Source organism: Carlito syrichta, unplaced genomic scaffold, assembly GCF_000164805.1.
Source record: "Carlito syrichta isolate Samal-C Ts95f unplaced genomic scaffold, Tarsius_syrichta-2.0.1 Scaffold300018, whole genome shotgun sequence".
Classification (NCBI taxonomy): Eukaryota; Metazoa; Chordata; class Mammalia; order Primates; family Tarsiidae; genus Carlito; species Carlito syrichta.
In genome coordinates this window covers 353,102-375,874 of record NW_007244114.1, presented here as the reverse complement: position 1 = coordinate 375,874, position 22,773 = coordinate 353,102, and the positions used below count along the sequence as shown (strand labels likewise).

The 22,773-nt window shown below is 42.9% G+C and overlaps 1 pseudogene across 1 annotated transcript; it reads left to right on the top strand.

Moving 5' to 3' along the window:
* The first annotated feature begins 20,866 nt into the window (after nucleotides 1-20,866).
* On the top strand, nucleotides 20,867-22,221 carry LOC103256981 (annotated as a pseudogene). Its single transcript, XR_002481789.1, has one exon. The product of XR_002481789.1 is annotated as a cleavage stimulation factor subunit 1 pseudogene (transcript).
* The last annotated feature ends 552 nt before the right edge of the window (nucleotides 22,222-22,773 follow it).

The window sequence follows — 22,773 nt, the reverse complement described above, 5'->3', positions numbered from 1 at the left end:
GCAATGTGTGACAGAGAAGTCGCTCATCAGGTGTAGACTGAATGTGATTTAGAAGTTGAGAAAAGGAGGGTTCAGAAGGGGACAGAGGAATTGAAAGACACAGTAGAGGAATGCTTGGGGCTAAAGTGATATGTATAATGTGAGTTTACTGGGAGGAGCTCAATCGAGACATGGCCCCTCTGTTCATGTGAACTATAACTTTGGATGGACTTAGAATAGTAAAAGGGGACCCCTGGGCCATGAGAGAAGTAAAAGAATGCGAGTGAGATCAGAACTGTCTGAAATAAGATAAGCAGCACATCAAAATAAAGCACAATGCACTTAGAGGCTGAGCTGAGCTGAGGGGTGAGACAGCCCAGAACCCCTGTCTAGGCTTAAGTTACCACAGGTCCCATGACCAAAGGGGAAACAGATCGCTGAGGGCACTGTGTGCTTTCCCCTGACCCTCTGGGATGGGTTGGCTGCCTTGGGAGGCACATGCTGTGCTCTGAGGAGCAAAGTATGTTCAGAGTGACTGCTGGCAACTGGTCACTCGGTTACAACACTTGAGAAGCAACCTGAGGCCCTGGGATCCACGTGCTTGGAGTCCTGGGCATGCTGAATGAGCCAGACACATGGAGAACATCATTCCTCAGACTTCACACTCCCCAGAGTCAGCAGCTGGCTCTAAAACTCAGACGCCTCTCCGTGGGCGCCCAGGTAGTACAAGTACCTCCCCACATGATAGTGAGTATCCAGTCCTGAGAACATCCCAAAAGCTATTCAGTGGATGTGTCCTGGAGGGGCTTCAGTAATAGATCTATGCCGGGTTTAATGGCTATAAAGGCTGCCTCTCATGCTGAAATTCTATCCCTCTGTGAAAGTGCATTTGTGATGACTGGAGGTAAATATAGACCAGGAATCCATACAGAGTCATGTGATGAAGTGGATGTGAATCTGCCATGTGCTCCAGAAACCTCCTCCATTCTCCTGGCTAGACTTGGTCATACCTGGTGCTCCTAGGCACTAGAGTAGCACGCTTTTAGGACAGCGCTTTCCACATGACAATCATCTGTTCGTGAGATTTCCTTCCTACAATTACAACAAGGTCCCTTAGGGGCAAAAAGGGCATTTCCCCCCTCATTTTGTAGATCAAGATCTTAGCACCACACATTAGTGGAGTGGTCCACTAATGATGGTGGAACATAATTAGGTCAGGCCATGGATCAGGCTGCCGCTGGTGTCTTTCCTTCCAGCTACTCTGCTTACTGCCACTGTGCTCAAATATAAGAGCTTTGAGGTCCCCTGAGAAGAGAATGTCAGGAAATGGCTCCCATGATCTGCTTTCTTAGGAAGCACAGACTTTGAAGCACGAACACGCAGCTTACAAGGAGATGCACAGCCCAGTCTTGGATCTTTCTTTCCCAGAAGGTGTTTTCTCGCAGAAACAGCTAGATCTGTGAAGCATTTCGACCCTTGCAGACTCTTTGGGGAAGGAGAACTGATTCTCTTAATTGGTCTTATTTTGAAACATATTAATTTGGTACACATAGGACCCTGCCAGAGTGTCCAAGCCAAAGGTTGATGAGAACATTTCTTGTTTTTGATAGCTGGAACATCTTCCCTGGAGATGACTCTCTTTTCAGGTTAAAGTGTGTTCCTTACTGTGTTGAAGACAAGCTTTCTCATTAGGCATGAATTACAGGCATACCTGTTAAACTGTACACAGCAGTTAAGACCCTAAACATAGGTACATTGAGTATATACTGCATATCGAAAGATTTTATATGCATGGAGAACTCATTAGCTATACTAGTGGAATGTGTGTCTGTATGTATGTATGTATGTATGTTCTGCAATCATGGGAAACTTTTATCGAATGAAATCCTGTGTGGGAGTCTGTAGTAACAGATGAAAGACAGGGTGGGGGGCTCTGCTTGGAGCCAAGGTGGGCTGGGCTTGGGGGGGAGAAAGGGGATCTGGCATCTGGTCCATCCTCTCTCCCATTTCCCTGGAGAAGGCTTCAGGAGCCTGTGTGTGAAACCCGAGCATGCCCTGGAACCTCTGTATGAAAACCACTAGTTTTAAGAAGCCCTACAATCACGAGTTCTTTAAGAGAAAATTTAAAATGTTTTTCATGTGCAAATTGCTGCTTCATGAGCCATATTTCCCCCAGCATTTGATACTAGTAATTTGGACTTTAATGCAAACCTTTAGCTGCACCTAGATGACCAGAAGAGGTGGGCGCTCCTTCATCCTATCAAAGCAGCATGTCTCTTCCCAGGATCTGGCCCCTCCTCTGAACTTTCCTCAGGCCAAACCTCTCTGTGTCTCTTTGTCCCATCCTCCACCTCCATCCCAACCTTTAACTACGTGACTCTGCGTGGCCTCTCCCCCGGCATCTGCAATAGAAAACCCAGGCTTGGAGGAGCAGGTGCATCCCTATGAGGGCCTGATGAGTCCCCTAAGAAATGAGGCCATGGCCTAATTCTGTCTGAGGGCGAGACAGGACAGGAGCAGGAAGCTCTCCACTGGCTCATGTACTGTGTCTGCCAGCCTACTTGAGGCCCGCTGGGGAAGAAGTTATAATCAAAGGGTTTCAAAATACAGGAGCATCTTCAGTCTCAAGGAGGGGGTTTGAGCCTGTGAGACTATCCTCCCTCCTCACCCCTGCTGAATTTATCAGAGAAACGGAAGCCTAGGACAAAACTCTACTGCAGATGAAAAAAAGGAAGGATAAAGTCACCAAGTCTGAGTTCTGAGGCATTCCTGCAAAACAGTTTGAAGAAAGGAAGGCCTGGACAGCTGTGAAATGAACACATATGAAGGACAAGAGGAGGGGTTCCCTGAGAGTGGCCTCCAAAGTGGGGGCTGTAGGAACTGAGATACACACAGGCCACAAGGCTGCCAGTGGGTGTTTGGGTTGAACTGTGTCTTCCCATTCCCAAATTTGTGTGGAAATCTAAATCCCAGTACCTCAGAATGTGGTCTTATTTGGAGATGGGGTCTTTACAGAAGTCATCAAGTTAAAGTGAGGTCATTAGAGTGGGCCTTAATTCAGTATGACTGATGTCATACAAAGAGGAGCTTTGAACACAGAGACAGATATACAGGAAGAATGCCATGTGAAGAGGAAGATGGCTGTCCACAAGCCCAGGAGAGGGGCTTGGAACATGTTTTTCCCTTACAGTTCGTAGAGAGGATCAACTGTGCCAGCATCTTGATTTCATGCCTCCAGCCTCCAGACCTGTGGGACAGTAAATTTCTGCTGTTGAAAGTAAATACATACATTCCACTGGTTTAGCTAAAGAGTTCTCCATGCATAAAAGGGACGTGTCGTATGTTTACTCTGTTACAGCTACCTTAGTAAACTCATACAGAAGAGTACCCTGGATCAGCACCCAGGGTGTCAGGCTGTTTCCTGAGGCTTCCCAGGGACTCCACCTTATCTTCTCAGCTGACTGGATTTCCAATCTTGCAAAACAAGATGACTCCTCATCCAACCAAATCTGGGCCTTCTTTCTTCAGCTGTAAGTCTCATCTCAGCTAACATATCCCAAAGAGACACGCACCTGAGCCGCAACCTTGAAGAGTAATGCCACTTTTCACTTTTCATCTGGGGAAACAAAAAAAGTCACTTGCGGGTGAGACTGGGTGAACAGGGAAAGTGGGGAAATGGGGGTCATGCCCCATTTTTGGTCAAAGACTGCTGAACACTCAGCACAGTGTGGATAGGTGAATTGTCAGGTGGAAGAATCAGCTGCCTGTTTGCTACAACTTGGGGTGTTTCTTCTGCAAATCATGATGCGACCTTCTCAAAACTTCCAGACAAAACTTTGGTTGTAAAAAAGCAACAAACAAGCAAACAAATAAAAAAAACGTTGGATGACCATTTGATCCAGAGGAACAAATTCTGAGTGGACTTCAAGGGACCCACCCTCCAAAAGATAATTCTGTTTTTTTGGGGGGAGGGTCCCCTCTCATTCACACACACACACACACACACACACTATATATGTTTCTTAATCTCATTCACATAGAAAAATATAAATTTTACCTTTTTCTTTTTGTCTAGGCTTAAATGTTCCTGCAAAGAAGACCATAATTTCAGACAGAACTCTGAGCTCCTCAAACTATAAAGTCACACATAAACCTCTTTAAATGGCTTCCAAACTTACTACCATCTCTTTCAGTGCCACTGCTCTTCTAAAACATTTTAATATTTTGATTTCACATATGTGTTTACTCTAGAAAAAGTACACAGTGAAGCTAAAAGAAAATTAATTCACTACTCAGAGATCATCACTGCTAACATTTTGATATATATCCTTTCAGATTTTTTATTGCATTATACACATGATTATCTACCAATCTATTTGCCTGTCTATAAATGTATATTTGCAAAAGTGGGATTAAACATATACTACTTATGCATTTACAAAAATGAAATTAAATACATGCTATTTTGTAAGCCCTTCCATCTTTCCACATCAATATGCTTGTTTATAGCATCATTTTCAATGGCTGCTGAGATCATGGTGGAGAATCAGAGGCAAATAGTTTTCTCGATGAGGAAGAGGGGTGAGTATAGGAGAAGGAATTAGAGTCAGTGGCATTGCTACACCCACATGCACAGGAGCTCATGAAATAATTGCTAATGGATTGAACAAAACATAAAGAAAGATTGCTCAAACAGGACAACTAATTTATCTGAGATGAATTTTGACTCCTTTACAGAGGGATTTTAAATCATGGAAGAGTTGGCCTGAACAGAGTCAAGGCATAATATTCCACAGTAACTCTGCTCACTCAGGTTTGTAGACTCATTTTAATTTTGAGTTTAAGAGTCCTATATCTGACAGCCAGCTGCCAAAACTCACTAATGAGGGTGTCCATGAATCCAAAGGGCCTCTTCAGGGTGATAGAGTTTGGGTAAAACTCCCAGGCTTGTTTTATGAACACAGGATATTCATTAAATCTGGACACATTTGAGGAACCACCCACACTTTAGGGAACTTTTTAAACCAAACTTTCTGGGATTTATGCATCACCACACAAAAATTCCCCATGACTTACATGACCAAGAGGGAAAACAATGCTGTTTTTCATAAACAGTTGAATCTCTTGACTCAGGACACAGTGGTCAAGGAGACACCATAGACTGCGCAGAATCATATAGATGTTCACCTGTTCTTGGTTGCTGTCAGATGCAAAGGCACTGGAGCTGCTGTCTGGCACAGATTCTGTGGGATGGCCCTGGTGGTGCTTCAGAGCAGGGTGCTAGAGACACTGCATGTCTTAATGAATGCTCTAGTGCCTGGAAATTATTGTTGAGATATCTGGCATTTTTAATACACATTCCAGACAGTCCAGGGGCTTCTGGCCAGCCTATGTGACTTCAGGGGAAAGAAATAATTATCTTTTAGAATGCCCCGTTTCCAAAAATGGACACTTGTTATTTTATACTTGCTGATGATTGGCTGAGGGAAAAACTCCCAGCCTGGCAACTCCCTCCTCTTCTCTAACTAGTCTCAGAGATACTCAATGGAGGTACAATGAAGTCATCTTCATTGGGTGCCCAGTTTCCTACTTCTTTCATACTCTTTCCATTAATTAGGAAATCAGGAATGCGTCAGTGGGATGGCCTATAAAGTCAAACCCCTTTCGTTTGTAGAGGATAAACTTTGTAGCTCTGGTGATATGATATTGAGAAATATGTCCCCACATTCCAACCCTACTTTCCACATTAAAGTAGGTCCAATTTGCTAATACTGGGATCTGTTCTGGCCTTCCTCAGGCCCTTTCAGCTCCAGGCATCAATTCCTCCTTCTAGTTTTTTCAGCTCCCTGACTTCCACATTTATTATTATTTTTGATTACGACTAATCCTATAACTACAGGTTTAGTTCCACCTTTGGGTGGCACAAGAGATCCATCTGGGACTGTGACATACTCGAGATGAGGCTTGGGCATTGGGGCACCAAACTAGCCCCCTGGTCCCTGCTTCTCCCAACACCCAGCACATTGACTAAGGCTACTCTCTGTTCCTGCTTCCCTTATGGGTTATTTACCCAGGTGCTGAAACTCTGGTCCCTTCTAACATGCTCAATAGCTTGTTGGTTCTACCTCCTTAAGCAGGGTGAACTGTGAAAGAGAGTCATTGATCTTTAAATTGGAAGGCCCTGGTTTTTTTATTTTTTTATTTTTTAAAAGATTGGAGTGAAATATACATCACATAAAGATTTTCATTTTAATCATTTTTTTCTGTTTTTACTTTTTAAGTTTTAGAATCATGAGGTACATGTGAAGAATTTTTACAAAGTTATATTGTGTGAGGGTGAGATTTGGGCGTCTAACCAGCTCTTCTCCCCCCTCATCCCCTGCTCAGTGGGTGGTTTTGCATCTTTTATTTTCCCTGTCTCCCTCCCTCCCTCCCTCTTCTCCCTCCCTCCTTTAGCAGTGCCTGGTGTCTGTTGTTCCCATCCTTATGCCTGTGTGTACCCAGTGTTTAGTACCCACTTATGAGCGAGAACATGTGGTAGTTTTCTGTTTCTGTGATAATTCACTTAGAATTATGGCCTCCAACTACATCCATGTTGCTGCAAAGGCATGATTTTGTTATTTTTCTGGTTGCATAATATTCCATAGCATATATGTATTACACTGTAAAAATCCAATCTACCATAGATGGGCATCTGGTTTGGTTCCATGTTTTTGCTATTGTGAATAGTGCTGCAATAAACATATGAGTGTAGGGGTTTTTGTTTTGTTTTGTTTTGTTTCTAGAACAATTTAAGCTCCTTTGGGTATATTTCCAGAAGTGGGATTGACGGGTCAAATAGTAGCTCTATTTTTAGTTATTTGAGAAATCTCCAAACTGCTTTCCACAGTGGTTGAACTAGCTTACATTCCCACTAACAGTGTATAAGTGTTTTCTTTTCTCTACAGTCTCACCAACATCTGTTGTTTTTTGTCTTTTTAATAATAACCATCCTGACCAATGTGAGATGATCCCATTGAAGTTTTGATTTGAATTTCTCTGATTATTAGTGATGTTGAGCATTTTTTCATATGTTTATTTGCTGCTTGAATGTTTTCCTATGAGAAATGTCTGTTCATGTCCTTTGGTCACTTTTTAATGGAGTTTTTTTTTTTTTTCCTGTTGATTCATTTGATTTTCTTACAGATTCTGGATATTAGGGCTTTGTTGGACACGTAGTTTACAAAGAATTTCTCCCATTCTGTGGGTTGTCTCCTTACTCTGTTGATGGTTTCTTTTGCTCTGCAGAAGCCTTTTAACTTCATAAAGTCCTTCCTGTTGATTTTTGCTTTTGCTGCACTTGCTTTTGAGGACTTGGCCATGAATTTATTGCCTAAGCCAATGTCCAGGAGAGTATTCACTAGTTTTTCTTCTAAAGTTTTTATAGTTTGAGATTTTAAGTTTAAGTCTTTGATCTATTTTGAATTAACTTTTGTATATGGTGATATGTAGGGGTCCAGTTTCATTTTTCTGCATGTGATTAGCCAGTTTTCTCAATACCATTTGCTGAATAGGGTATCCTTTCCCCAATGTTAATTTTTGTCAGCTTTATCAAAGATGAGTTGGTTGTAGGTCTGTAGTTTTATTTTTGGATTCTGTATTCTGTTCCATTGGCTTATGTGTCTATTTTTGTACCAGTACCATGCTGTTTGGGTTATTGTAGCCTTGTAGTAAAATTTAAAGTCTGGGAATGTGATGCCTCCAGCATTGTTCATTTTGCTGAGGATTGCTTTGGCTATTCAGGCTCTTTTGTTCTTCCATAAATATTGCCTTTTCTAGGTCTGTGAAAAATGCTGCTGGTAGTTTGATAGAGATTACAATGAATTTGTAGATTGCTTTGGGTAGCATGGACAACTTAATGATATTAGTTCTTTCAATCCATGAGCATGATATATTCTTCCATTTGTTTGTGTCATCTTTGATTTCCTTAATCACTGTTTTGTAGTTCTCATTGTGTAAAGACATTTTACTTCTTTGGTTAGGTGAATTCCGAGGTATTTGTGTGTGTGTGTAGGTGTGTACAGTGTGTGCGTGTGTGTGTGTCTATCGTTAATAGGATTATGTTTTTGATTTGGTTCTCAGTTTGCTTATTGTTGACGTATAGAAATGTAACTGATTTTTGTGCATTGATTTCATATCCTGAGACTTTGCTGAAGTTGTTTATTAGTGCTAGGAGTTTCTTGGTGGAATCTGTAGGATTTTCTAAATATAGAATTTTATCACCTGTGAAGAGAGATAATGTAGCTTCCTTTTTTGCTATTTGCACACTTCTAATTTCTTTCTCTTACCTGATTTCTCTGGCTAGGGATTCCAGTACTATGTTAAATAGGAGTGGTTTAATCATTTTTTAAAATTTATTTTTATTTATTTAGAGATGGAATCTTGCTATATTTCCCAGGCTGGAGTGCAGTGCCTATTCACAGTTTCAGTGTCACTACTCACAGGCGTTTTTACTTGCTCCATTTCATACCTAGATGAGCTCACCCTTCCTCAGACAACCTGGTGGTCCCAGTCCCCTGCTCTTGGAACTCACTGGGTTGATGCTGAACTTAGTACAGACACCTGATCAGGATAGCACACTACAGCCCAGAACTCCTGAGCCTAAGTGATCTGGCCTCATTATCCAGAGTAGCTGGGACTACAGGTGAGTACCACCATCTTAATCATTTTTAAGTGTACAGTTCAGTGGCATTAAGTACATCCACATTGTTGTATAGCTACTACTGCTATCCATCCACAGAACTCTTTTCATCATCCCATACTGAAGCACTATAGCTATTAAACAACTCCCCTCTCCCCAAGGCCCTGGAGACCACTGTTCCATTTTCTGTCTCTACAAATTTGACTACTCCACATTATAAAATAAATGGAATCACAGAGTACTTATTCTTTTTTGACTGATTTATTTCACCCAGTATAATGTCCTCATGGTTCATTCATGGGTCAGAATTCCCTTCCTTTTTAAGGATGAGTAATATTCCATTATATACATATTATACATATGCTACATTTTGTGCATCCATTTATCCATTGATGGACACTTAGAGTCTTCCACCTTTTGGTTATTGTTAATGATGCTGCTATGAACACGGGAGTACAAATATAAGCCTGATCTTTGAGGTGATTGTAGATTCACTTGCAGTTGTAAGAAATAATATAGTTAGGTATTTGTGTACGTTTTAGTTTGATTCAATTTTATCACTTGTGTAGGGTCACATATCCATCACCAAAATCAAAATATGGAACACAGATCTCTTGTGTTGACAAGGCTGTCATGTTGAGCTCCATAGTACATGTTTCATTTCTAAGGGGTGAGGAGCAATAAATAACTCAGTTCTCACCTGGAGTTCACCTGTACCAGGTTTTCCAGTTGATACCACACTGGCAGCAATGAAAAAATCGAGGTCTAGGTGATGGCTCTTTAGCCCACAGTTTAAACTGCAGCTTCCAGGGTGGTGATGAGTCATGGTACAGGGGTGGTGAACCCTTAAGCCCAAAAGCACTTCCAGCCAGTGCTCTCATTTCACATCTCTTTTCCTGGCCACTAACCACCACAATCATGCCATTGGTTATGACACTACTAGTTAAATCCCTGCCAGTGCCATCAGAATTACATTGGAGGTTGTTGTCTCTTAAATGAAATGCTTCCATAAGAAAATGGTGCTGTCTGGTAGGAATAAAATGTGAGCCACATATGGACTTTTAAATTTTGAAATCATTACATTATAATTAAAAAGAGGTGAAATTAATTTTAATTAAATTCAATAATACATTGTGTTTAATCCAACACATGAAAAATATCACTTCAACATGTAATCAACAGAAACATTTTTAATGAGGTGTTTTACACCCCTTTTTCCACACTAAGTCTGATGTCTGGTGCATGTTTTGCACTTATCTCACATCTCAATTTTGATGAGCCACACTTCAGGGGTCCAGTAGCCCACATGCATTGGTCAGTGCAGTTCCAGAATCAAACTCTGCACAACCTAACTGTTAAACCCATTGTCTGAGGAGCTTCTCAACTCTACTGATCTGAACATCCACTTTGATCAGCACTCAGGTAAGCCATACCATAGGTCAGCTGGTAGCAGGACGTATACCATTTTTGCTTTTAGGGGCTAGTTACTATGGGAACCTGCTGTTTATTGGCAGCTCTATCGGACCACCCGTTTCGTGGCCCCAACATGGGACCTTGTCTAGAGGGTCAGTGAAGAAGTGATTGGCCCTGTGATGCACGAGGAGACCTTTACAGAAGGTGGAGGCAAAGGCAGCTGGCAGCAGCTTTTAAGGGGGATTCAAATGGAACTGCAGGCTGTTGGAAAGAAGTGGAGTTCTGGAACTTGACATAGTTCCAGATGGAACTTTGGAAGTTGATATCATTCCCTGGCTCCAAGGGGCTTGGGAATTCCATGTGTGTCATCTGGTCTGACCTCACAAGTCCCCCAGGGCTAGGGGCAGTCCCTCTATACCCCAGGCACGTCTGTCCCAGCATTCTACCCAGGAGTTGGCATGGCCACCCACGTCCAGCCACCTCAAGAGATAGATGGAATACCAGCAGCCCACAGGCGTCCTTTGTCAGCAAAAAGCATCCTGGAAATGGGTGGCTGAATAAAAAGTCCTCTGTCTGTTGTAGGCTGGAACAGTTTCTACTACGGCCTACACTTTTATTACAGGAATATTTTTCTATATGCTTAATGCTCCTGAGAGAAGTGCATATTTTCTGTAAAATGTGTGGCTTTGTGGGCTTACAGTTGGTGGCCTTCCTTGGAGAGGCCCGCTATTCAAAGTCTGACTCGTACCTTCCCACTCTCAGCCCAGCCAGGCCCAAGCAGGCTCATAAAACATTCTGATCTACTGGATCAGAAGGTATGCACTAAGAGAGTCTGTATATTTTGCATACACTGGAGTAAATATAATAGTCATATGCTCCATAATGACGATCCAGCCAGCGATGGACCACATAAATGATGGTGGTCCCTTGAGAGTAAAAAGGAGCTATATACTGGCTATACCATCTAGGTTTGTATAAATACACTCTATGACGTTGACACCACGATGAAATTGCTTAATGACACATTTTTCAGAATCTATCCCTGGCATCAAGCAACCCACTATACATAGTAAGCCCAATTTTGCCTGTTTCTTTTTGCCTTTTTAATGTGGTTCCTTGAAGGTTTAAAACTACAGTGCTTCTCTAGTGGTTGCTAGACATTATGCCACACAGGACTGGGAGTCACTGCATCTGAGTTCCAATGTCATCTATGGCACTAACAAACCCAGAAGGCTTTGAGTGAATCCCTTCTCTGAGCTCCAGTTTCCTCATCTGTAAAATAGGAGAGTTGAACTAAATAAATAGCCAACTTACTGACAACTTTCCACTTTTCTGCTACCCAGATAATGTGGGGAAACTAGGAAGACTGTGACGGTTTGGCCCTAGCAGTTTCTATTCCTATAGAAAGGCAGGGTCTTCCTCACACGTCCTGATTAAAGGTTAAACAGTAAAGCATTGATAAATGGACCAGAGTGCAATATACACTACTTTATTTATTCATTAGTCACCTCCCAGTTGAATTCCTTAGGGACTGTTTTCTCTTTGAAATCGGAGCTCCTGTGTCTCATCACATACCCATACCCAAGAGGTGCCATGGGCTGAGGAGTCAGGCCTGAGAAATCGTACCGGCAGCCAGCTCACAAATACAGGGACCTGCTTCTCAGAAATCAATTTCAGGGCAGGGGAGCAAAGGCATTAACTGTCTCTTCCAGGAACTCTTTCACATCTTTTAAGAACTGGAGAGGAGTGACTGCATCTGGGCTCCTGCATTGTTTATGCATGCAAACATTGAAATAAATATTTCAGATGAGCAAATAGAAGAGCTGAAATTACTCACTGGCCTCTTGTCTGCATCACTCTCTGTTTTTCTTCTTTCTTCATCCCAATTCTGTTTCTAGCAGCTTGTTGGGATTCCCTTTCCTGCTTGCCACTTCCTTGCTTTACAAACCTTTAATGATTTCTCTTTCCCTGGAAACAGAAGTCTAGCTCAGAAGACCTAGATAGTCCTGTTTCCCCTTGCCATCACCCCTATTTCCTACCCAGGCTTCCCTCCCCACTGACCCCTCCACTCCAGGGGAATTGCCTTTCCTGGACCCGGTCCAGCCCAACTGCAAGCTCTGACTCAAGGGGTTCCCCATGCTGAACAGGCCCTTTGCTCCACCAACACTCCCTACCATCCCCTCTGTCCCTGTGCTCTCAGTTTATGTGACATGGGATTCCTACAAGATAACTAGTAAAGCAATAGCTGCTTTTACTGTACCTTACTCTCTGATCCAGGTTATCCCCTCTTTATCTTGTTAATCCTTGCAACCACCATACCTGGTGGAGACTCTCTCAGAGAAGTGGCAGATCAGGGAAGTTTGAATCTAGTCAGTCCATTCTGGAGCCTCCTGTGCTGACTTGCTTCTTTCTCAGGACTGATCTCTCTTTCCTCTGTATCCCTGTAACACATTTTGGGTGTCTCTGTCGCAGCACTTGTGTTAGTCTGCTAGGGGTACCATACAAAATACCACAGCCTGGGAAGCTGAGTAATTTATTTTCTAGCAGTCTGGAGACTAGAAGTTCAAGATTAACATGTTAGCTTGTAGAAGGCCTCTTCTCTCTGTATCCTTACATGGTCTTCCCTCTGTGTGTGTCTCTGTCCTAATCTCCTCTTCTTGTAGAGACATTAGTCATATTGAATTAGCACCCACCCACATGACCTCATTTTAACTTAATTACCATTGTAAGGACCCTATCTCCAAATGCAGTCACATTCTGAGGTACTGGAAATTAGGGCTTTGATATGTGAATTTGGGGGTAGGGGACACAAATCACCACATGACAGCACTGATCACAATCAACTTTAAACTGTAGTGAGATAGGTGAGTGCTTGTTCCTCCTGGCTGATAGAGACTGTGTCTGAATCAGTCCAGTATCCTTCTCTGGGTTTAGTTCAGCTCAGCACTTTTAAGCAGACACTCCCATTTCTGAGAGTCTGAACCTTGTGGGCCAAGATAACCAGGTGATTATCTGTGTATGGTGGAAGGATGGTTCACACCTTGTTGCTTACCTATCTCTGTGTGATTGAACAGAGGAGCACAAGAGACGAAGTTCAGGCTGACACACCAGTCACTGTTCTACCTCCAGCTATAAGAGGCATCTCAGAAGACCTAGGTATCGGGCAGGCTTTGAGCAAGGGCCTGAGGATAGAGGGTGGGCTGGGAGCTGAGCTCCAGGCAGAGGAGACAGTATCACCCATGTCTCAGAGGTGAGGGGGCCACGGTGGGTTTGCAGGCTGCTGTGGTGCCTGAGATATTCTTGTGTGTCAGTACAGGAAAGTGAGGGGTTGTGGGGTAGAGAGTAACACCTGTACAGCTGGGCCTAGGTTTGGGATGCTATGGAACTCAGCCCAAGGAGTTTTCTTGGCTATTTGTTGCACGTGAAGTCCAATGATAGGGACGAGGTGAGGAGCTGGACAGTGAATTGGCAGAGGGAGGTGCCAAGAAGGGATGATGAGTTCAGGGTGTTGCTGGCCCTTTCCTCAGTTTCTTGGACTGGAGTTCCCAGGAAGAGGCATCTTCAGTTTACATTGCTGCTTTTTAAAAGTAATAGAACAAATCCTGTTGAACTGCTTCTGGGATTCCTTGTCTTGGTAGATGTCACCACACAGATGCCCAACCAGAAACGTGACCACCATCCAGCCTCCTCTCTGAACTTCATCCCCCTGACTGAATCCATCATCAAATCCCATGATTCTTCTTTCTGAAGATTTCAGAGTCCAGCTCCACAGCACTCCCATGTGTAAGCCATGGTCTTTTCTCCATTGGACCATTGCTGGATCTAGTCTTCCTGCCATGACCTAGGCCCTTCTCCCTATGATTTGTTATGCACTCAGCAATCAGAGACTTTTTCCAAACTATAAATTATCCTCCTGCTTAGAACTTTCTGGTGGCTCTTCATCTTTTTTTTGGCCCAAGTCCAAACTCTTCATTGACTTCTAAACCTGTGCAATCCCTGGCTCCTCTCACCTCCTATCATTCTACCACATTAACCCTCTAGTGGGCCACATGGAGTGATGTTAGAGTTCTATGCTCAATTCGGGCTTCTTCCTTCTCCTTTGCTTGTCTAAATCACACTCATCATTCCCATAAGATGCCACCTTCTACTGGAGTAATCCTTGATCCTTAGAATGGAATCACACAGCAGGGGTCTTCAAAAAACTCATAGAAAATGTATGTTATGGAAAAACTGTGCCTGAATTTCATAAATTTTTTGCACCAAAATCAGCTTGTAAGAACTTGCCCTATAACATGTCTGAATAGGATACAGTTTGAGTCACTAAGAAGAATAAGACTTCAGTTTGAAAACAGCCCCTATCAGAGCAGTATGAATTCTACTAAAACTGAAGCAAGAATAAACATCAAATTTATGGTGAAGCTTGGGTAAAAGGATGGTGAAATCATTGATGGTTTTCAAAATGCTTATGGGACAATGCCTGATAGAAATCATCTGTGTACAAATGGATAACTTATTTTGAGGAGGGATGAGACAATGTTAAAGATAAAAGTCTGCAGGGGCCGTCAGTCCTTCCACATCAATTTTCAATGAAATATTTCTTTTTCATGCCCTAATTGGAGAGGACCAACAATTAGCAGCAGAAACAATAGCTGTAGATATTTCAATGGTTCAGATTACACAATTCTGACTGAAAAATTAAAATGGAGCAATTTCCACTCAGTAGGTGTTAAAACCATTGTGCATAGGTCAGTTGCAGATAACAGCAGAGTTTTCAATGGAAACTTTAGATAAGTGGGATCAAGATGCTAAAGCATTTCTCCCAAGAATTGTAACAGAAGATGAAACATGGCTCTACCTCTGTGATCTTGAAGAAAAAGCACAATCAAAGCAATGGCTGCCAAGAGATGGAAGTGGTCTAGATAAAAGCAAAAGTGGATTGGCCAAGAGCAAATGTCATGGCAATAGTTTTGGGGGATACTTAAGGCATTTTACTTGTTGACTTTCTGGAGGGTCAAAAAAAGGAAAAAAAAATCTGCTTATTGTAAGTGTTTTGAGCCGGGTTCGGTGGCTCAGCCTGTAATCACGTGCCTTTGTGAGGCTGAGGTGAGTGGATTGCCTGAGCCTGCGGGTTCGAGACCCGTCTGGGCAGCGAGACCTCATCTCTATAACAAACCAAAAAATCAGCCGGGTGTGGTAGCGCATGCCTGCAATTCCAACTACTTGGAAGGCTGAGGTGGTAGGATCGCCAGAGCCCAGTAGGTCGAGGCTGCGGTGGCCGGGAGTGGCCACTGCACTCCAGTCTGGGCGACAGAGTGAGACTCCAACTCAAAAGAAAAAAAAAGAGTGTTTTGAGAAAGTTAACCAAAGCTTTAGCTTTGTGAATGAATACTTCACCAGGGAGTTCTTCCACAATGTTCCTGCTTATTCCTCTCATCAAATAAGGGCAATTTTGTGAGAATTTTGATGGGAAATCATTAGACAAGCACTTTACAGTTCTGATTTGGCTCCTTCTGACTTATTTTTTTTCCTACCTATTAAAAAAATCTGTAAAGGACACTGTTTTTCTTCAGTTAACAATGTAAAAAAAGATTGCATATACATGGCTAAATTTCTAGGACTCTCATTTCTTTAGAGATGGGCTACATGGCTGGTATCATTGCTTACAAAAATATCTTAAACTTGATGGAGATTATGCTAAGAAATAAAGTTAACTTTTATCTTTTAATTTCATTTTTCCACAAACTTTGTGAAGTCCTTTTGTACTTGTCTTTACCACCCTGGCATAACATTCACCACACAGAGGATACCCATTTACCTGGTTGCATCTTCCATAGATTCTAAACTCCTTGCTTTCCTTGTACCCACAGCATCTAACACAGGATTTGCACAGAGGAGGGACTTGATTTATTCTTACCAAAAGAGAAAATGGGGACGGGTTACACCTGTAATCCCAGTATTTTTTGGAGGCCAAGGTAAGAGGATTGCTTGAGTCCAGGAGTTTGAGACCAGCGTGGGCAACATAATAAGACCTCATCTCTACCAAAAATAAAAATAAAAAAATTAGCCAGGCATGGTGGTGCACACCTGTAGTCCCAGCTACTCAAGAGGCTGAGGTAGAAGAATCATATGACTTCAGGAGGTTGAGGCTGCAGTGACTCATGACTGTGTCACTGCACTCTAGCCTGGGTGACAGAGCGAGTCCCTGATCAAAAAAAAAAGAGAGAGAGAGAGCAGATAGATCATGGACTCCTATCTGATGACAGTCACCTGTTTCTGCTTTCTTAGATCTGGCTTTTAGGATGCTTCCCTCACTCTAATAAATCTAATTAAAGCTGAGGTCTGCAGCTCTGATTATTTGAATTAAGACCCAAACTGTCCACCAATATCAGTAACTGCAACCATACATGGAGGAAGGAAGGAAGAACCCATCAACTTGGGTCGGTTCTTCCTTGTCTCCCTAGGGGGCGCCTGGCTGGTTAGGTTAGGAGTGTGGAGGATGTCAGGAGCTCAGGGATGGAGCTCGGCTACGCCTCATTGTTCAGAAATAGCTGCCATACCAGGGTGTTATCAGTCAGGGGAGTTCCACAGCACTTTTTTGCTGTGTGTCTGTTATAACCCAAGGCATCTTCTGTTTTCCCCCAGGGAAATGAGAACATCTTGGCTGATGGCTGTGTTTGCTTTATTGACACTGTGCTTCCACATTCCAGTAGGGGCCTTCAGACCCGAGGGGAAACACATGATGTGACAGAGAACATAGCTCAGCTCACTCTACAACTTAACCATGTGGGAAGCAGTGAAAGGACACTGGTTTCTCTCTAGGGCTTTCCCCAACACAGCCTTCAGAATAAGACATCAGAGGAAGCTCAGTTACTTACATGGCCCAGGGACAGCTCCCATGTGACCAATTCCACCCCCCCCAACAAAGGCTGCTCAGGGAATCAGTTAAATATCCATTTCTGTGTCTGTCTCAGGAGTCGCATTCCAAAGTGGCAGACACAGTGACCAAAGGTCTATCATATAGATGAGGAGGACAGATACATTCAAGGGAGAAAGAGCAAGGGACAAATGGCCTCTTGGGATTCTTAGTTCAGGAAGGCAGGGTCATGAAACTCTGTCAATCTAAAACAGAGGGGTTAAAGGAAAAAAAAAGGCAGAAAACTGTGCAGATGAAGAAAATGAGGGAGGAGTCAGTTGCAGCAGTGTTTTGGAAGGTAGAAAGCATACGAATGAATAGTAACTGATTTAGCAGATGTGGAAAACTCACTGTTAACCACAAGTGAAAACGAAAAGCTGTTCAATTTATACTGCAGAGCCTTCCAAAGACTCAGGAATGACGGCACCACGTGCCTCTAGAAGTGGAGATCAAAATAGAGAATATCTCTTGAAAAGCTGTTTAAGAAGAAATTAGAACCCTTGATACACCCCTCCCAATTTCTTCCTTCATCTGCACAGCCAGGTGATCCTGTGCTGAGAGGAAACCAGACATTTTTCCTTCTGGAGATGGTGAGACTGAAGGTCTCTGGACTGAACAACACTGGGCACAACAAACCAATACTCAAATAGCTATTTTGGACCATTTCCTAATGGCGTGAGCTGGGGCCTGCAGGAGGTGGTGGCCTGAATTGACGAAGAGGGAGGAGGTTTTATAATGGGGGAAATGACTCATGACAAAAGACAGATGCCAGAAAAGACCAGTTGTCTGTGGTGGTTGTTAATGAGATGGGCTTGGCTGGTGCTAATGGGCACAGTAAGAGATGGGCAGGAATGAGAGAGGAGGGTGAAGTGGGATCTGAGGGTGAAAATACTGGGCTTCTAAACAAGAAAAGTTAATGATGGAAATAGCATTTGAGGAAGACATTCCTGCACCTGAATGTCTAGGTTGAGATCTGGAGAAGCTGATAGTAGGCAGTCCAGGAAAGAAAACCTTTGACTATAACCGAAGGGTCCAGCAATGAGAGGCTAGGATAGGTGGGATGGAAGTGGGGAAAAAAACACAAACCAAAAAAGCCCTTCTCATGACCAAGGCAAATGCTTGTCTATTCCTGTAACTCTGCTTATTTGCTCTCCAAGGACATGACCGCTGTTCATAAATGCAAATATTTTTGGCAGGTAAGAACACGAGATTTATGAAAGCAAAGTCCCAGTTCTTTGAATTATTTGAAGGAATCCTAGCCAAAAAATGAACTTGACTTTAAACAGAAAACTCATACTGTCTAAATGATTTCTTGATCTGTTATCAGTCTCCAACTAACGAGAGCACTGAATATACAGTTCACTCACATTCAGAGACTATCCAGAAAGGCAGCATGTCACCCCCCCGTCAATGATCAGGCTTACAGCCTCCCCAGGGCCCTCTCTTCGCCATCCTTACCCACGCTTTCTTAGAAGCCCAACTGTCTCCTCTGTAATGCTAACCCTGAGCGCTTCAGCCTGAGTCAGGCAAGCACAAGTCTTATCAGGGTGCCTCCTCACAGGTAGTAAGCACTTAAGAAATGCTAGCTGTTGTTTTTAATAATATAACTAAAGGCCTGATGGACCAACCTTTGACTTACAAGGCAAGTGGGACTCAGGGTAGCCAGATATCACAGAGCTAGATCCATGAGCTCAGTGGATGGGTAGAGAATGCTATTGACTATTAAAAAAAAATTCTTCTTTGTTCAAGTTCCAAGACATATCTAGTCTTGTAGCAAAGATGCTTCTTTTTGCCTAGAGTCTAAAGGGTAAAACCAAATGTCCTTCTTTCTGATCACATTGGAAGCCTCTTATGTTTGGGTCTAGACAAAAATTTGTCACGTTTCTTTTTTTTTTTTTTGAGTTGGTGTCTCACTCTGTCGCCCAGACTGGAGTGCAGTGGCACGCTCCCGGCCACCGCGGCCTCTTCCTGCTGAGCTCTGGCGATCCTTCCGCTTCAGCCTTCCAAGTAGCTGGAACTACAGGCGCACGCTACCACGCTCGTCTAATTTTTTGATTTATTGTAGAGATGAGGGCTCGCCAAGTTGCCCAGGTGGATCTCGAACCCACGGGCTCAGGCAATCCACTCACCTCTGCCTCCCAAAGCGTGGGATTACAGACTGAGCCACCGAGCCCAGTCATCACTTTTCTTTTACTGACTTTTTATGGTGATAAAATGCACATAACATAAAATTTACAATCTCAATCACTTTTAAGGGTATATTTCAGAGGTTTTAGGGACATTCACTGGTGTGAAATCTTCCTTGACTTTTTAGGTCCACTCTCCCACCTACATTCTTCATGAGCAACTTGCTTTCGTTTTGGCTGAAGAACTTTTGGTTTAATCTTGGAGTCGGTGGAGAGTTAGAAACCAACTTACTAATGCAAACCTCTCTACAGCCTCCTGATGTCAGATCTCGAGGTTTCCGCTCAAACCTACCCTTGGTGTTCATCACTCAACAAGTAGACCATTTCGCCCCAGTGGCCTCTCTCTAGTGTTGCCCACCAGCTCTTACTCAGCCTATCTGAGTGCATTCCAGAAGGCTCTTCCTTGTTTACAAGGGATTTATTCAAATACCCAAATGGTTATGCAGGAACAGAAACCTCACTGGCTCTGTAGTCAGATAGATTTGACCTCAAATCTAAAATCTAGGTTTATTTGTCCAGGGTAAATCCAGTTATGTTCTCTGGCCTTCAGTTTCCTCATCTGTAAAATGAGGGTCTTACCCTTAAGTTGTGAGGCTAAGAACTGATGTACAGAATAGAGGATGCTATTGACTATTTTTAAAAAAATCCTTCTTTGTTCAAGTTCCAAGACATGTCTAGTCTTGTAGCAAAGATGCTTCTTTTTGCCTAAAGTCTAAAGGGTGAAACCAAATGTCCTTCTTTCTGATCACATTGGAAACCTCTTATGTTTGGGTCTAGACAAAAATTTGTCACTTTTCTTTTTCTTTTTTATCATTCATGAGACCTAAGAGACTCTGGAAATCATTTTTGTTTGAAGACAGAAAAGACTTTTCTGCCTGCCTCTCACCAGTTCCCCTTGCTTCCTCTTCACATGACAAGGTTCCTATTTACTTGCTTATGACAGATCTCCTCCACTGTCATTAGATGTATATTCGACTGAGATTCTATATCCACTTGCATTTCAAAAACTGGTATGCATTAAGCCTGACCAAATGATCCAGATAATTGGTAAATAGGAAGAGTAATTACCCTCAAATGTTTATCACACTGTGTATATGCACAGCACTAGAGGCTTAGGGTATTGTTTATATAACAGTCTTTGATTATTTATGTAACAGCTTATGATTATGTAACTGCTTACGAGCCTAAAATGGAATCCAGACATGTCTGTGTAAGAGGGATGGGGTAGACCTTGGCGAGAGTATTTTCACAAGAGCCTGAAGGGCCTCTGGCGAGGGTGCCCATTCTAAGGCATGAGGAGCCAGGTATAATAAAGTCCCTTCCAAGCATTGGAAGGAAGGGCACATCTGTACAGGCGTTACTCAAATCTATCCCCCAGTGCAACACATAGACATATATCAGAGCTCAGAGAGAGAGAGAGAGAGAGAGAGAGAGAGAATCTGAAAGTAAAATTAGATCTATGCTATTAAGAATGCTCATAGACAATGGATCAGAATGAAATTTTGCCAAGAGCCAGGAAACTGTGGACCATTGTAGGCCCTCAGGATGAGGATGGGAGAAATTCAGATAAATTAAGAATTTAAGTACAGAGTCCTGCCATACAGATGACCACATGGGATCCGTGGCAAAGACTAATCCACATGGGACCACCACAAGGATCCATGTCATAGGACATAATAAAAGAAAATAAGGGAGCGGGAGACCGAGAGGGCAGGACCAGCTGCTCACAGGAGAGTGTCTTCCTCTTCTTCAAGATGTACAGAACCAAAGTGGGCTTGAAGGACCGCCAGCAGCTCTACAAGCTGATCATTAGCCAGTTGCTCTACGATGGCTACATCAGCATTGCTAATGGCCTTATCAATGAAATTAAGCCACAGTCTGACTGTGCACCCTCCAAGCAGCTCCTGCATCTCATCAAACTAGGAATGAAAAGTGATGATACTGCAGTTCAGTATGCAATTGGTCATTCAGATACAGTTGCCCCTGGCACAAGGATTGACCTGGAGTTTGATGCAGATGTACAGACAATGTCCCCAGAGGCTTCCGAGTATGAAATGTACTATGTCACGTCCCATAAAGGACTATGTTGTGTGGCTACCTATAGTAGAGATGGGCAGTTAATAGCTACTGGGTCAGCTGATGCTTCCATAAAGATACTTGACCCAGAGAGAATGTTGGCCAAAAGTACCATGCCAGCAGAGGTCATGATGAATGAGACTGCACAACAGAATATGGAAAACCACCCAGTGATTCAAACTCTTTATGACCACGTGGATGAAGTCATATGTCTCGCTCTCCACCCAACAGAACAGATCCTGGCTTCTGGGTCAAGGGATTATACTCTTAAATTATTTGATTATTCCAAACCATCCACAGAAAGAGCCTTCAAATATATCCTGGAGGCTGAAATGCTACGCTCCGTCTCTTTTCATCCTTCTGGAGACTTTATACTTGTTGGAACTCAGCATCCTACTCTTCACCTTTATGACATCAACACCTTTCAGTGTTTTGCCTCTTGCAATCCTCAAGATCAACACCCTGATGCAATATGTTCCATGAATTACAATCCTGGTGCCAATATGTATGTAACTGAAAGCAAGGACGGCTGCATCAAATTATGGGATGGTGTTTCAAATCGATGCTTCACAACTTTTGAGAAAGCACATGACGGTGCTAGAGTTTGTTCTGCAATTTTTTCCAAAAATTCTAAATATATTCTCTCAAGTGGAAAAGACTCTGTAGCTAAACTTTGGGAAATATCAACAGGAAGAACACTGGTCAGATACATGGGCGCGGGTCTGAGTGGACGGCAGGTGCATCGGACACAGGCCGTGTTTAACCACACCAAGGACTATGTGTTACTGCCTGATGAAAGGACAATCAGTCTGTGCTGCTAGGACTCAAGGATGGCTGAGCGAAGAAACCTGCTCTCCTTGGGGCACAACAACATCGTGCGCTGCATCGTGCACTCGCCCACCAACCCTGGATTCATGATGTGCAGCGATGACTTCAGAGCACGGTTTTGGTACCGGAGGTCAACCATCGACTAAGCCCTTCACGACAGGGTTCTCTCTCAAGGACTCTGCTCACCTTCCCCTGTGTCTTATCACCAGCTTCAGGCATGAGTCAGTGTACCATCTTTGGCAGTTGTGCTGCCACCTCTCTCTCCATCCTTCTTGGATTTGTACAAAAGAATCTTTTTTTTACCTTGATGTAGAATCATGGTGGAAAAAGTTGGAAATGCAGATCTGTGCATTTGCTTGCATTCACTGATTATTAGTGTGATTTTCAAAGGTTTTGTAAATACAGGACTTGCCATTTCTCTTGAATCTCTTGGTCGTTTGAAGGAGAGACAATTAAGATGCTTTTGTCACCAGGAAAAAAAAAAAGGAAATAAGTGGTCATATGAGGGTAGGAAGCATCATGTGCCAACATGGCAAGTCAGATAAACTATTCTAGGAGTTTAGGAAATGGAAAAAAGGCTTATGGAGGAGGTTGGGTGTGGAAGAAAAGGTTAGATAGAATAAGTAACCCTGAACCATGGTGCAGCAGATATTGACAGTTGTCTCCCAATATCAGTTCTCTTCTTCTATAGTAATAGA